At 36.9% G+C, this 13,520-nt stretch overlaps 1 long non-coding RNA gene across 1 annotated transcript in view; it reads right to left on the minus strand.

Annotated features, from left to right (window-relative positions):
• LOC108527678 (uncharacterized) overlaps positions 1–13,520 on the minus strand; it is a 47,168-nt gene that overhangs the window by 1,327 nt on the left and 32,321 nt on the right. The window contains exon 5 of the long non-coding RNA XR_001884887.1: positions 6,655–6,864. This is a non-coding gene — a long non-coding RNA (uncharacterized LOC108527678). The remainder of the gene's footprint in view (positions 1–6,654; positions 6,865–13,520) is intronic.

Raw genomic sequence — 13,520 nt, forward strand, 5'->3', positions numbered from 1 at the left:
GAATGAAAAAAAAAAAAAAAAAAAATCCTCCTGATGAGTTTTACTCTACTCCTCAGCCACCTCTCTTTCTTTAGTTCCCTTCCCTTCTCCCCTACTGGTATGTTACTATAGGTGCTTACCTTATTTGGAGAAAAAAGTAAAACTGGAAGGAGCTTTGGAGTGTTGTTTTAATTTCTTAGCTCCTTAATTTTTGTGAAATCTTTTCTTGGATTAAGATTTAGCCTGAGACACTGCCTGACTCCCATGGTATAGAGAATGCCATAAAGACAAGAACATCTTCTAACAGTCTAACAACCAATGCTTTCCATCCTAACTTAGAATAACCCAAGAGCTCCCACTACATGGTGGGAGAATGGGTCCATTTGTCCGCTATAAGAAGAAAAAATTCCTCATTGGACAGCCTGAGATAAAGCAATCAAATGACAATTCATGAATGCACCTCCACTGACTTGCATGGGCATTCTTTAGATAGTGCTTACCCAACACTACAGTTTCACACTTCCAGGACACATCATAATCTATTGTAAAAATAAATAAAAGTAACAAACAAAAGCAATGTAACAAAAGAGAAAAGAAGGCAGAGATTATATTACATTACCCAAAAGTAGTTGCTACTATCAGGCCCTCAGGCAAAATCAGAGGGTCAATCTTCATCAGACACATCAGAGATCTTTGATCCTCAAATAACTGTGATCCTTTCTCCTAAGTCTGGGCTCTTCTCCTCTGCTCATGAAAATAAGTTTTTCTTTCCTAGCTCTGGGTGTCCAAGCTTTCCCTCCCCTATGTCATTGCTTCAATGCATCCACTGATCTTTCTTAATTTGTCCTATATTTGTCACCTTCAATAGATTTCTTGTGTATATTTGTTTAATGTTGAATAAACTCATTTATCTAGTGAACACAATTTTGAATCATATCTTTCTCAAGCATTTAAACAACTATTACAAATTTAGTAAATAATTTACCTTGATTTTAACTGCTATTATATATGTGGCATGGTTACTTCTTTTCAATATTGCAAACGTTTGAAATAACAAAGCATATACAAATATAAAAGTTATAAACTCAATTATTTTAAATGTCAACATCATAGGTCTAACTCATCTCTTTATTATTTCTTTACTTTTATTATTATACCTTTCTAGAGTAACTACTAATTTTCATTAATTTCCAGGGTTGCAGGCCCCAAAATTGAAAGATTATCATCTTTGACCAGTCAAGTTAAGGTACTTTAATTATAGATGAATTCATTGTTGGCCAGGGCTGGATTTAGATTACTGCTCCCAAAGCAAATCAAACCCAGGCCACTGGTCACCCAAGTTAGTTTGTTTTTATTAGTAAATCACATTTGCTACATACATCAATAAGAGTAGAAAGTTCACACACTTCACATAGGCTTCAGTTTCTTGCAACTTTGATACTCTACCTAAAATAATACATTTATAAGTCTTGTTTGGTGAACATTACATAACCTATCTTTTTCTGTTTTAATGAAATATTTATTTAGACTTGTCATTATGAAATCGTGACTTGATTTGTTAGAATAATTAAAAATTTATGTTTACCTTAAAATATTTCTTGAAATTAGCAGGGCCACATTGAAATTTTATCTCCAAGAAATGAGAGATTGAATATTTAAGGTCAGATCTTTTCTTAAAAATATTTGGTTAACGTATTATCTAGTAACACACTGTTGATCTTCTTCCTCTTCTTTCTCCCTCTATATATGCTTTTTTTCTTTTCAAATCAATTTTTTAAATTTATGAGAGTAAGATTTACTCTTTTCCATTCTTAGACTTCTATTACCCAAAAATTACTTCATATTGCCCCTTTGTAGCCAACCTCTTCTCTGACTCCCAAGTCCCAGGAAATTGCTGCTCTGTTTTCTTATCCAGTATGCCACATAAATGGACTAACACAGTATTTAGCTTTTGAATTCTGGCTTTTTCTCACACAATACAATGCACTAGAGCTCCATCCATGGCATTGAATCTATCAGTAATGTGTTCCTTTATATCACTCAGCAGCATCCAATCTATGGAGGTACCATAGCTTGTTTATCCATTTACCAACTGAAAGACATTTGAATAGTTTCCAGTTTCAGTGATTTTGAATAAAACCACTATAATTGTTTTCATATGCTTTGTGCAAATTTGAGTGTTCATTTTTCTTGGGTAAATACCTGACATTGGTCTAGATGTATCACATGTCAATTGTATGTTTAACTTTAGAAGAAACTGCTAAGCTATTTTCCAAAGTGGCTATGCTATCTGCATTCTCTCCAGCAATTTATGAGAGCTCCAGTTGCCTCAGAACTTTAGATAAGTAATAGTATACCTTTCTCATGTAATTTTCTTTTCCTAATGACTAATTACATTTAGTATCTCTTCATGTGAACCTTCTTTTGATTTTAAGCTCCATTAAGACAAGGCTTCCATGTTAATGCTAAACACTGAATCTTCAGCACTTAGTGATTTTCAGTGAATACTTGTTGAATGCAGGAATGACAGAAACATTACATTCAAGAAGAAGTTACGGAACCAGTCTTTAGTTCAGGTCTTTCTAGTGAAGACCTCACAAAAAAATGCAGAAATGACAAAACAGGAAATGAAAAGAATGCCTAAACTACAAAGGTTCCCTGCTTCAAGGTAGATAGAGTAAGGGGAAAAAAGCAGAACCTTGAAGCCAGGACATGGTCACTGCAACCACACCAGAAGATTGGGATGGAGAAGAGCAATCATACTCAGCAGTGTGAAGCTGCCAAAACAAGGAGGTGCACAGTGGCAACCAATCTTGCTTCAGCAATATAAATCTAAACTCCTCAAAGGCCAGTCTGGTGCAAGTCTTCCCCCTCCTCCTCCTCTTTCATTTCATCCTTCTTGTCTTTTTCACTATCATCCCAAACACTTATTGAACAATGATGATATGCCAGCACTGCCCTATCAGTACTTTGCATAGAGTAAGTCACAGAGTCTTCACAACTCTAAAGGTATGTACTATTATTTTCATTGTGCAAATAAATAATTAAGGCTTACACCATGCTGAATGTCATAGCTGGCATTCACAACTGATTTCAAAACTAAATTTCAAAGTCTGCTCTGTCAAACACTGAAGGCCATGCTACTCTACTTTATACAGCCATCTACTCAGTGAGATCTCTTTGCTAGTCTGCTAATCATCTTTCATTCTATAGTAATTCACTTCTGGTTTTCCCATTTCCTTCCACACAAGGATCCAAGGCCAGCCTACTGCACAGATCAATTAGGTAATGTGATTTCAAGGTGACTGGGAAGGCACAGATGTCCTAAATTCTCCCTGACCCAATAGTTGATACATACTTCATTCTTTTCACTCAAGATTTGGATCTATGTTTAACTGCAAGGTTGCCAGAAAAAGGTAATAACTTAGGTGCTTATAAAGTTATTATAGGTGAAAAAGTCTGAGAGGAGGTTTTGATTACAATAAAGGAAACATGAGAGCAGTGAGTACTTGAGAGAAAAAAGATGCAGGAGAAAAGATGCCAAATAGGAAGACTAGTTTCACCAACAACACAGAATTTGATATGCATTTAGTAAATAAATAAATACGTAAAAGATAACCTTGATGCACCTCTCGAATTTAGCCCACTGGGAACTCTAGCTCCTCTTGTGCTCACACTCTTTCTGGCAAAGTGACAGGCTAAGGAGCCTCCCTGCCATCAGTACTCCCCTGCATCTTAACCAATTAGGAAACACTGACAAATGGTGATTCTCATCCAGTATGAAAGCTAAAAAAGTAATTGCCAGGTGATCCACTATTCGCATCATCTTTGATTCTACTGAGTTGAATATAGTGCTGTTCAAAGAGATCATCAAATGATTTTGAGTAGTTGAGATTCAATGAAGTCCAACATATTTTTCCTCCAGCACTTTCCTCTTAGTTTGTGTGATCAAATATGCCAAAGTAAAACAAATTAGTGGAATTTGTTTAAACAGAGGGTTGAAAATACAGAGCAACCAGCTGGATCAAGTCCTTCACCCATCCCAACCCCAAGGGTTTAAGGATCAAGCCAGCTCACCCAGGAGGGGCAGACATACAGTCCATACTGATGTGGAGACTGACGTTAGTGGGTCATGGCTATGGGACCAGAAACCAAAACTGGAAAGCTTGGGCATGAACTGGAGTCAAACTAGGCACATCCACATCTTTTACAACATCTAACTGCTTGTACACTAGAATTCAGAAGTCACTCATCCAGACCCTTTTCACAATATTATCCTTTCTGTATAATATTGACAGGGACAAATAGAATAACCAGAGAATAGTAATGCAATCAACCAAGAGCAGGCACTAGAGAGTGAAGTTTGAAGAAGAAAATGAGTTTTGTACATGTTTAATAGGAAATTTTGGTTCAGTAGTCACACGAAGATGTCTAGTAGAGAAATTAGTGCAGAGATTTTTTTAAGAAGTGATTGGGCCTGGATGTTTAGGAGTTATCAGCATATAAGTTGTAATTAAAACCACTCTAGGCCAGTTCTGTCTTACCCGGGAACTAATTACCCTTGCTGAATTCACCAAACAGTAGACTTGTTTATACTCCAGTCCTTGCATTGGATCCCTGATCCGTTTATGGTACCTCAGCTCCTCTATTGGTCCCTTATTACCTTAATTATTCTAAGAATGGATTACCTTCTTTTGCTCTTTCTGGTCCCTTCCTAACTTATGCTAACTCTGCCCTATGTGGGATGAAGACTAGTCTTCATACTTGTTCCTTGTGTATTTGATCATCAGTATGATGTGGGCATTGTTTGACCCTTGCTGCTACAAAGAATTTATTGATTGCCACGCCTCATGTAAGGGTCACACTGCTCACACTGGTCACACTCTGGGCATCCTTGCTAGGGCTTCTTTTGAAGCCCTCTCTAGGGCCTATAGCTGTCTGATCTCTGATTCTATGTTCACCAAGCTGCCACACCAGAAATATATTGGTTATCATATAAAGACCTAACTGATAATATCTCACCCAGCTATGATCATCATATAATAAAATACTAAGATATTTTGTTTACATAGGTTCAGCCTCCCTCTGTTTATCCAGGATGGGTTGTTTTCTTTGTTTGTTTGTTTGTTTCTGCCTCTCTGTGACACTCAATGCTTACTCTAATTCCCCTTCTCATTTCTTTTTATCTTACTCTGTCTCCCACTTCTCCTATAACAGTAAAGCTGCTTCTCCTTCTTGTAGCATCTGATAAGTCCCCTTAGCTCTGTGATGGCCATCTACAACTTTAGATTGGGATTACCAGGAAAAAAAAACTCCCAGATGGAGACCTTCATGCTGGAGGTTTATTGGGAGCACTCTGTGGAACAACACTTGTAAGGAAGTAAACGAAGTAAGACTGGCTGGGCTACCCCGGAGAGAGAAATTGAACTGTGAAGCTCTTATAACAGGGATCTCAGCCAACCATGCAGGAGCCCTGAAGTTGGAATGGCACTTCTGAGTTATCCAAACTGGGACAGGGCAGGGCCTGTGAGACGCATATCAGCCAATCACTGGATGCAGGCTACTTCCAGGAAGAGGAAAACACCTTGGGCAAAGGAAGTCCTTTCAGCTAACAGCCATTGCAGGGAGAAGAACTCACCCATGAGTACGGGCAGCAGGGGGAATGAGTGCTCACTATTGGAAAGAAGTTTGGTGCAACACTGCCTTCACCACATCTGCACTAATGTGATGAACACAGCCTAAATTCTCCTTTGTTTCAAATAAATACAGATTCACTTCATATAAAAGCCTTCCCTGACTCTCCTTCTTCCTCAAGTATTGCCCTACTCAAATATATATGTGTATACATGGCAGCCATAATGATCATTGTGTGCAAGAATAGGACCTACCAAGTGAAGTCCTTGGATACAGAAATCAATAAGCTGTTTAACCGCTATGACTGTTTCATTCTAAGCCTTTCTAGTCTACTGGGAAAACCCAGCTGCTATACAGATAATTTTAGTACAAAGTTAATATACTTCAATTTAAAAAAGAAACCTTCAAGGACCCCAAAAGTCCATCTAGTAAACATGATCATCCTTATACATTAAAATTTTTAACTAACTTTTTTAATATAAAATGTTTATGTTCTCTATAAAATGTCCACTTATCCCACTTTTGAGTAAGAAACAATCTTCCTCAAATTGATATTCTGGTTACCATAAGAAAAAAGTACTAAGAAAAAAAAGAAAAAAGAAAAAAGTACTAGGATTACTGTCAGGAAACCTAGGTTTGAGACCAAGCTAAACATAGTTATTAACCGTGTGATCTCACACAAGTTAAAATCCATTTTGAACCTAAATTTTTCTCATATGTAAAATGGCAATAATAATGAAATCTACTTCATAAAATTAACCAGAAAATTGAGCATCATTAATAATACCAAAAAGTAATATTTATTAATTATAGCTTTCTAGTTATTCTATGAATTGCATTACAAATATTTTCTCATTTTAAGCCTTATAAGCACCTAAATAAGTATGTATTGTTATTATCTCTACTTTGAAGATAAAACAAGATGAAACTTGCGACGATTAAATAGCTTCCCCAAGGCCACAGAGCTAATAATCATCACTGCTGTGAAACTCCAAAGACCGTGATTTAATTCTCTTTTGCATTCCTTTTGTAAAAATATACCTGAAAGTGTTGTAAAACCACAAAGTTCCATTTTAAATGTTACTTCATTTTGTCATTTGTTGTTGTTGAACTTTTTATCACTGGGCCTGTCTCTGAAGTGAGAAGGTTATTTGTGCAGATTGCATCTGGTCAATCAAACTATTTGTATAACTCATCCCTGGAGCTGTGCCCTGGTAAGCGGGAGGAGGTGGAGACAGAATTCTCTGGTACCTGAAAAGAATATGTAAGTCTAATTACATTTGCTGGCACTATATGACGGCAAAGTCATTCCCAAAGTCCGACAAATCAACTGCAAACAGAAGTTTTAGCATCTTAGTAATTCTTCTAAGATTGAGGGCATATCATGTGTTTTAACTACTTCTCAGTGATGTATTTGTAGATTAGTGAACGTCCAATGATATTAAAGTCTTAGTCCTTTTTGTAAATTCAGACAGGCTCCACTCTCTAAAGATACGTTGTTATTCCAGTGATGTAACAGGGTAAGCTCAGCCTAGGTTCTTTCTTAATTACTCTATTTCACTGTGCCAAAAGAAAAAAAAATCTGTTTCAAAATATATCAGAACTCAGTCCAAAATATAAGCTATTCACCTGTAAAAATAGGGTTGAAAGGATTTTGGAGAAATGTAATTGCATTTTTTTAAGACACACAAAAAAAACTTTAATTGCTGACTTTATTTTTCCAAGGTCTCTGAGAACTCAGAAGAGGGGCTAAACAGATTCTGGACTTTATAAAAGAAATTAACTTCCCAGATTAATACATTGTTTGCCAAGTTTCAGTTTAGAGTGAATTTTTACAACCAAGTTATAAAACTCCTGAAAATACCATGGGGACTTAGAGTGGAAAAGCTCAGAGAACTCCAATATATCTGATGATAACCTAAGAGCCAAAAACACATGGTGAGATTGCTATCCCAAATGGTGGAAAAGGGACAGAGTCAGTTCATATGGTAAAATAAATGATATATTTTACGGTGTTCATATATTTTGAAAGGCATGCCATAGGGTATTCTGTAAAACTTTATTTGGATCTGTGGGAGACTGAATGACTCATTGCTGGTAATGGGATACAGAGCTCTCTGCTTCAGGGCCACCAGTACAAATCTTCCCTGGGAAGAAAGCGATATAAAATTGTTACAATGGATCAACTTTTGTTTAATCCCCCTTGCCATTTACCCCTGCACTCTACACTCTCCATGCCTTCCACAGGCCTCCGGTCTTGGGGATAAAAGATGCATTGATAATTGAACATAGAGATACTTTTAATGAAGTAAAAATTAATGCTTCTCATTTATTTCCTCTCTAAATCAGTTAATAAGTAAGTTGGAAACTTTAACAAAGACCTTAGGAAACCAATGTCATATATCACAACCAGTTAGCAAATGTTCAGTGGACCTCCTTAGTGCTTAAAAAAATCAGCATAAAATACAAGGACGGTGTCCATCTAATGAAAACTTGTATAAAGAATGAGATGGAATGTTTTTCCATTTGTTTGTGTCCTCTCTGATTTCCTTGGGCAGTGGTTTGTAGTTCTCCTTGAAGAGGTCCTTCACTTCCCTTGTTAGTTGTATTCCTAGGTATTTTATTCTTTTTGTAGCAATTGTGAAGGGGAGTTCATTCATGATTTGGCTCTCTGCTTGCCTGTTGTTGGTGTATAGGAATGCTTGTGATTTTTGCACATTGATTTTCTAGCCTGAGACTTAGCTGAAGTTGCTTATCAGCTTAAGAAGGTTTTGGCTGAGACATTGAGGTTTTCTAGATATAGGATCATGTCATCTACAAACAAAGATAATTTGACTTCCTCCTCCCTATTTGAATACGCTTTCTTTCTGTTGCCTGATTGCTCTGGTCAGAACTTCCAATACTATGTTGAATAAGAGTGATGAGAGAAGGCATCCTTGTCCTGTGCCAGTTTTCAGGGGGAATGCTTCCAGCTTTTGCCCATTCCGTATGATATTGGCTGTGAGTTTTTCATATGTGGCTCTTATTATTTTGAGGTATGTTCCTTCCATACCTAGTTTATTGAGAGTTTTTAACATAAAGGGATGTTGAATTTTATCTAAGACCTTTTCTGCATCTATTGAAATAATCATGCAGTTTTTGTCTTTAGTTCTGTTTATGTGATGAATCATATTCATTGATTTGTGTATGTTCAACCAACCTTGCATCCCAGGAATGATGCTAACTTGATCATGGCAGATAAGCTTTTTGATGTGTTGCTGAATTTGGTTTGCCAGTATGTTATTGAGGAATTTTGCATCGATGTTCATCAGGGATATTGGCCTGAAGGTTTTTTGTTGTTACTGTATCTGCCAGGTTTTGTATGGGTATGATGCTGGCCTCATAAAATGAGTTAGGGAGGAGTCCCTCTTATTCGGTTTTTGGAATAGTTTCAGTAGAAATAGTACCAGCTCTTCCACAACCTACAGAATAAGAGAAAAATTTTGCAATCTATCCATCTGACAAAGGTCTAATGTCCAGAGTCTGCAAGGAACTTAAACAAATTTACAAGAAAAAACAAACAAGCCCATTAAAAAGTGTGCAAAAGACATGAACAGACTCTTTTCAAAAGAAGACAGTCATGTGGCCAATAAACATATTTTAAAAAGCTCAACATCACTGATCATTAGAGAAATGCAAATCAAAGCCAGATGAGATACCATCCCATGCCAATCAGTATGGTGATTATTAAAAAGTCCAGAAACAACAGATGCTGGCGAGATTGCAAAGATAAAGGAACGCTTTTACACTGTTGGTGGGAGTGTAAATTAGTTCAACCATTGGAGACAGTGTGGCCATTCTCAAAGACCTAGAAGCAGAAATATCATTTGACTCAGTAATCCCGTTGCTGGGTATATCCCCAGAGGAATCTAAATCATCCTATTATGAAGATACACACATACATATGTTCATGGCAGCACTATTCACAATAGCAAAGACATAGAATCAAACCAAATGCCCATTAATGATAGACTGGATTAAAAAATGTGATGCATATACACCATGAAATACTCTGCAGCCATAAAAAGGAACAAGATCATGCCCTTTACAGGGACATGGATGGAGCTGGAAGCCATTTTCCTCAGCGAAATAACACAAGAATAGAAAACCAAACACTGCATGTCCTCACTTATAACTGGGAGCTGAACAAAGAGAACACATGGACACAGGGAGGGGACTATGCACACTGGGCCTGTCAGGGGTAAGGGGGAGCATCAGGAAGAACAGTGAATGGATGCTGGGCTTAACACCTGGGTGATGGGTTGATCTGTTCAGCAGCCATCATTGCACACATTTACCTATATAACAAACCTGCACATCCTGCACATATACCCTAGAACTTAAAAGTTGAAGAAAAGAAAAAGAATGAGATAACAACTAAACTGAGTTTGTAAAAGCGGTAGGAACAAAGAAAATACATTCACTGGGCAGATTCTATGGATTGAGTATTCCCACTTACATAACATTGAATTCTCACCACAACCCTCTGAGATACAGGTAGTTTTCTTACATGTTGGTAGATGGAGAAACTGGAGCTTAAAGAGGTTGAGTTGCTCAGGCTTCACAGATAATAAGAGATAGGGCTGAGAATCAAACACAGATCTGTATTATTCTAAATCTTGTCTCTGTTTTCACCGTCAGCCCTTGAGGGCGTGCTGAAGATGTAAAATAACAGCAATATGTTCCCAGCAAACTAAAATAATTATGCTGCCAATGAATGTCCATGCTCGTTTTTCAAATACAGGTATTCTACCCTTACAGGTCATCTCTCTACCCAAAATTTGAAGTGCTTTAAGAACCTGATTCTGGATGTTCCATGGGAGCATACCCCCATAATGATGGAACCGTGCATCCTATTCTAGTAATAGGAATGCTTTAGCAGCAAATCTAGCATAGGTGACACCTGAAGAAGATCATTTTTAATACTCCCTGCTCTATATGATCAAATTTTCTTATTGAAAATCATAAATATATACAACCAGTAACTAATAAGTAAAGTTTAGGGAAACTGAAACATCGGCAAAAGGTATAATTTACGTAACTATTAATTTTTACCACTGATGCACATTTTATGTTTTGATTTGTTCTTTGGTTTTAAAACAACTCATAATTTATAATTAAATTTTACAGATGTTTTATCTTAATAAAATATTTCATATATGAACTAAAATTTGTATTCGCCAACCAAAAACTTTGTATTTAATGTTTCAAATTTTAAACACAGATTTAAAACTCAAATTGGTCACATAAGATGATAGAATGGAAATAACTCAGATTCCAATCCTCCATTATTACATTTTCTCACTGTTTATTTCAAATCTACTGCTTAAAACACAGGAATATGTAGTACCATAGGGATTGGAGACACAAATAATGCCTAAAGAAAATTCAACATTCTAATCTCTAACAAACTTCATCTCAAAACATGTGTAGTTAAGACCATATGTGTTATGGAATTAGCTGAATAACTGGGAGTTCTCCAAATTAACTTCCATGTAAAAAACAATGCTCATTAGAGGATAATAAAAATGTGCTAATTTGAAGCTTACATACATATTATTAAAATTTACAATTATGATTGCTTAGAACTTAGACAAACAAAAAGTTTTTGAGGAAGAATTATTGTTACCAGCTTTGTTTAGAATTGCCAGCACATGGTTATAATGAAAACCACCCTACTTTTAGCAAGCTTCATTATTCTTTCCAAGTTCTCTCCAGGCCCTGCACCCAGGACAGATGGTGCTCATTGCCCCCACCTTTAGTGTGCCACTAGCTCAGTCACTTTTTCAATACTGACGTACCAAAAATATCTGGAATGGAATGACATCTCCTCTAAGGCAGGGGATAATTAACTCGTCCCCACAGAGTATAAATAATCTCTTTCTTCACAAAATAAATATGTTTTTCTGACACTATCTGACATTTCCACCCAGTGTGCTTTTGAAACTGTATGCTCTTGTTTTTGTTTTTTGTTTGTTTTTTTGTTGAGACAGTCTCACTCTGTCACCTTGGCAGGAGTGCAGTGGTGCAATCTCGGCTCACTGCAACCTCCACCTCCTGGGTTCAAGTGATTCTCATGCCTCAGCCTCCTGAGCAGCTGGGACTATGGATGTGTACCACCAAGTCAAGCTAATTTTTTTTTTTTTTTTTTTTTTTGGTAGAGATGGGGTTTCACCATGTTGGCCAGGCTGGTCTCAAACTCCTGACCTCGAGTGATCTGCCCTCCTTGGGCCTCCCAGAGTTCTGGGATTACAGGTGTGAGCCACCATGCCCAGCCAGAAACTACATGCTCTTAATCACCACTCCCAAGAACAAATGATGGAAACAGGTGGCTGCTTGTTGTTTATTTGTTTGCTTGTTTGCTTGTTTTTGTCATCTTAGTGACATGCCCGAATTGCAACAGAGACAACATGCCTACATAACAGCAAGAGTAGGATAATAAAGAGCAGATGACATGACAGCCATAGGATACAAGGACATTTCAAGCAATTGCCCATCCAGGAAGGGTTGAGGAAAGTCCAAGCCTTTAGGGTTATATTAACATTTCACTTTCAGTAAAATTTATACCTCAATGTGAACATATTTGCTGGCTATTTTGCTGGAAATCATGCCCAGCACAATAAAAAAATAAGGGGTAACACGCAAGGTATGTTATATAACCAACAAATGAACAAAGATTCTATTATCTGTAAAACACAGCCATGTGTCTATCACCAGGGCCAATACTGACCATGTCTAAAAGGTACCAAAAGGCAAGAAAGATGGCATAGAAAACTACAACACCAAATGAAAACCTATGATTAGAAACAGGAAACTAACAATAGTTATTCAGAAAGGAAGCCCACTGACATTTGTCCAACACTGACTTTCTCACAGTTAGCTTTTACGCCCCACACATGAATTGACTCCTGTTCTACAGCACATGAAAAGCACACCTTTGTATCTAACCTTGTCTAAAAAAATTATCTTACATAACATACTACCTGCAACACACACACACACACAAGCAGCAACTAAAACAACAGGACTTAAAAAGTAGCTAGAGTCCATCTAAAAACTTCTTCTCCGTAGTAAATACTGTCTCTGTAGGTGATATTGTGACAATAACTTTTAAATTAAGCTAATTAGTCAGGACTTTCTAACTGCCCTCAGCTAAATGCCTTAAAAGTTCTTTATTCTGGACATGGATTTTTATTTGGTTTCCATATCTTACTATGTTATCTGAAAAGATTCCACTTAATCATTTCTTTGAATGTTGCCTTCATCTTCACCGTCTTGCATTAATTGAAATCAGCTACCACTTGAGGATATTATTACCTCTGCAGGGCATCCAAGGGGTATTTATTTTTTATACTTCACCCCACTTACCATTAAGTCTATTTAAAAGGACCATATATGCTTCTTGCTCTTAATTGCTTTTTCCAATGAACTATATTATTTTAACTTTTATTTTAAGTTCAGGGGCACATGTGCAGGTTTTTTACATGGGTAAACTTGTGTCATGGGGGTTTGTTGTACAGATTATTTCATCAGCCAGGTATTAAGCCTAGTACCTACTAGTTATTTTTCCTGATCCTCTCCCTCCTCCCACCCTCCAACAGGCCCCACTGTGTGTTGTTCCCCTCTATGTGTCCATGTGTTCTCATCATTTAGCTTCCAGTTATAAGTGAGAACATGTAGTGTTTGGTTTTCCATTCCTGTGTTAGTTTGCTAAGAATAATGGCTTCCAGCTTCATCCATGTCCCTGAAAAAAAAAAAAAAAAAAAAGATCTCATTATTTTTTATGGCTGCATAGTATTCCATGGTGTATATATACCACATTTTCTTTATCCAGTCTATCACTGATGGGGATTTAGGTTGATTCCATG

Source organism: Rhinopithecus bieti, unplaced genomic scaffold (assembly GCF_001698545.2).
Source record: "Rhinopithecus bieti isolate Rb0 unplaced genomic scaffold, ASM169854v2 scaffold_4600, whole genome shotgun sequence".
In the NCBI taxonomy this organism is placed as follows: domain Eukaryota; kingdom Metazoa; phylum Chordata; class Mammalia; order Primates; family Cercopithecidae; genus Rhinopithecus; species Rhinopithecus bieti.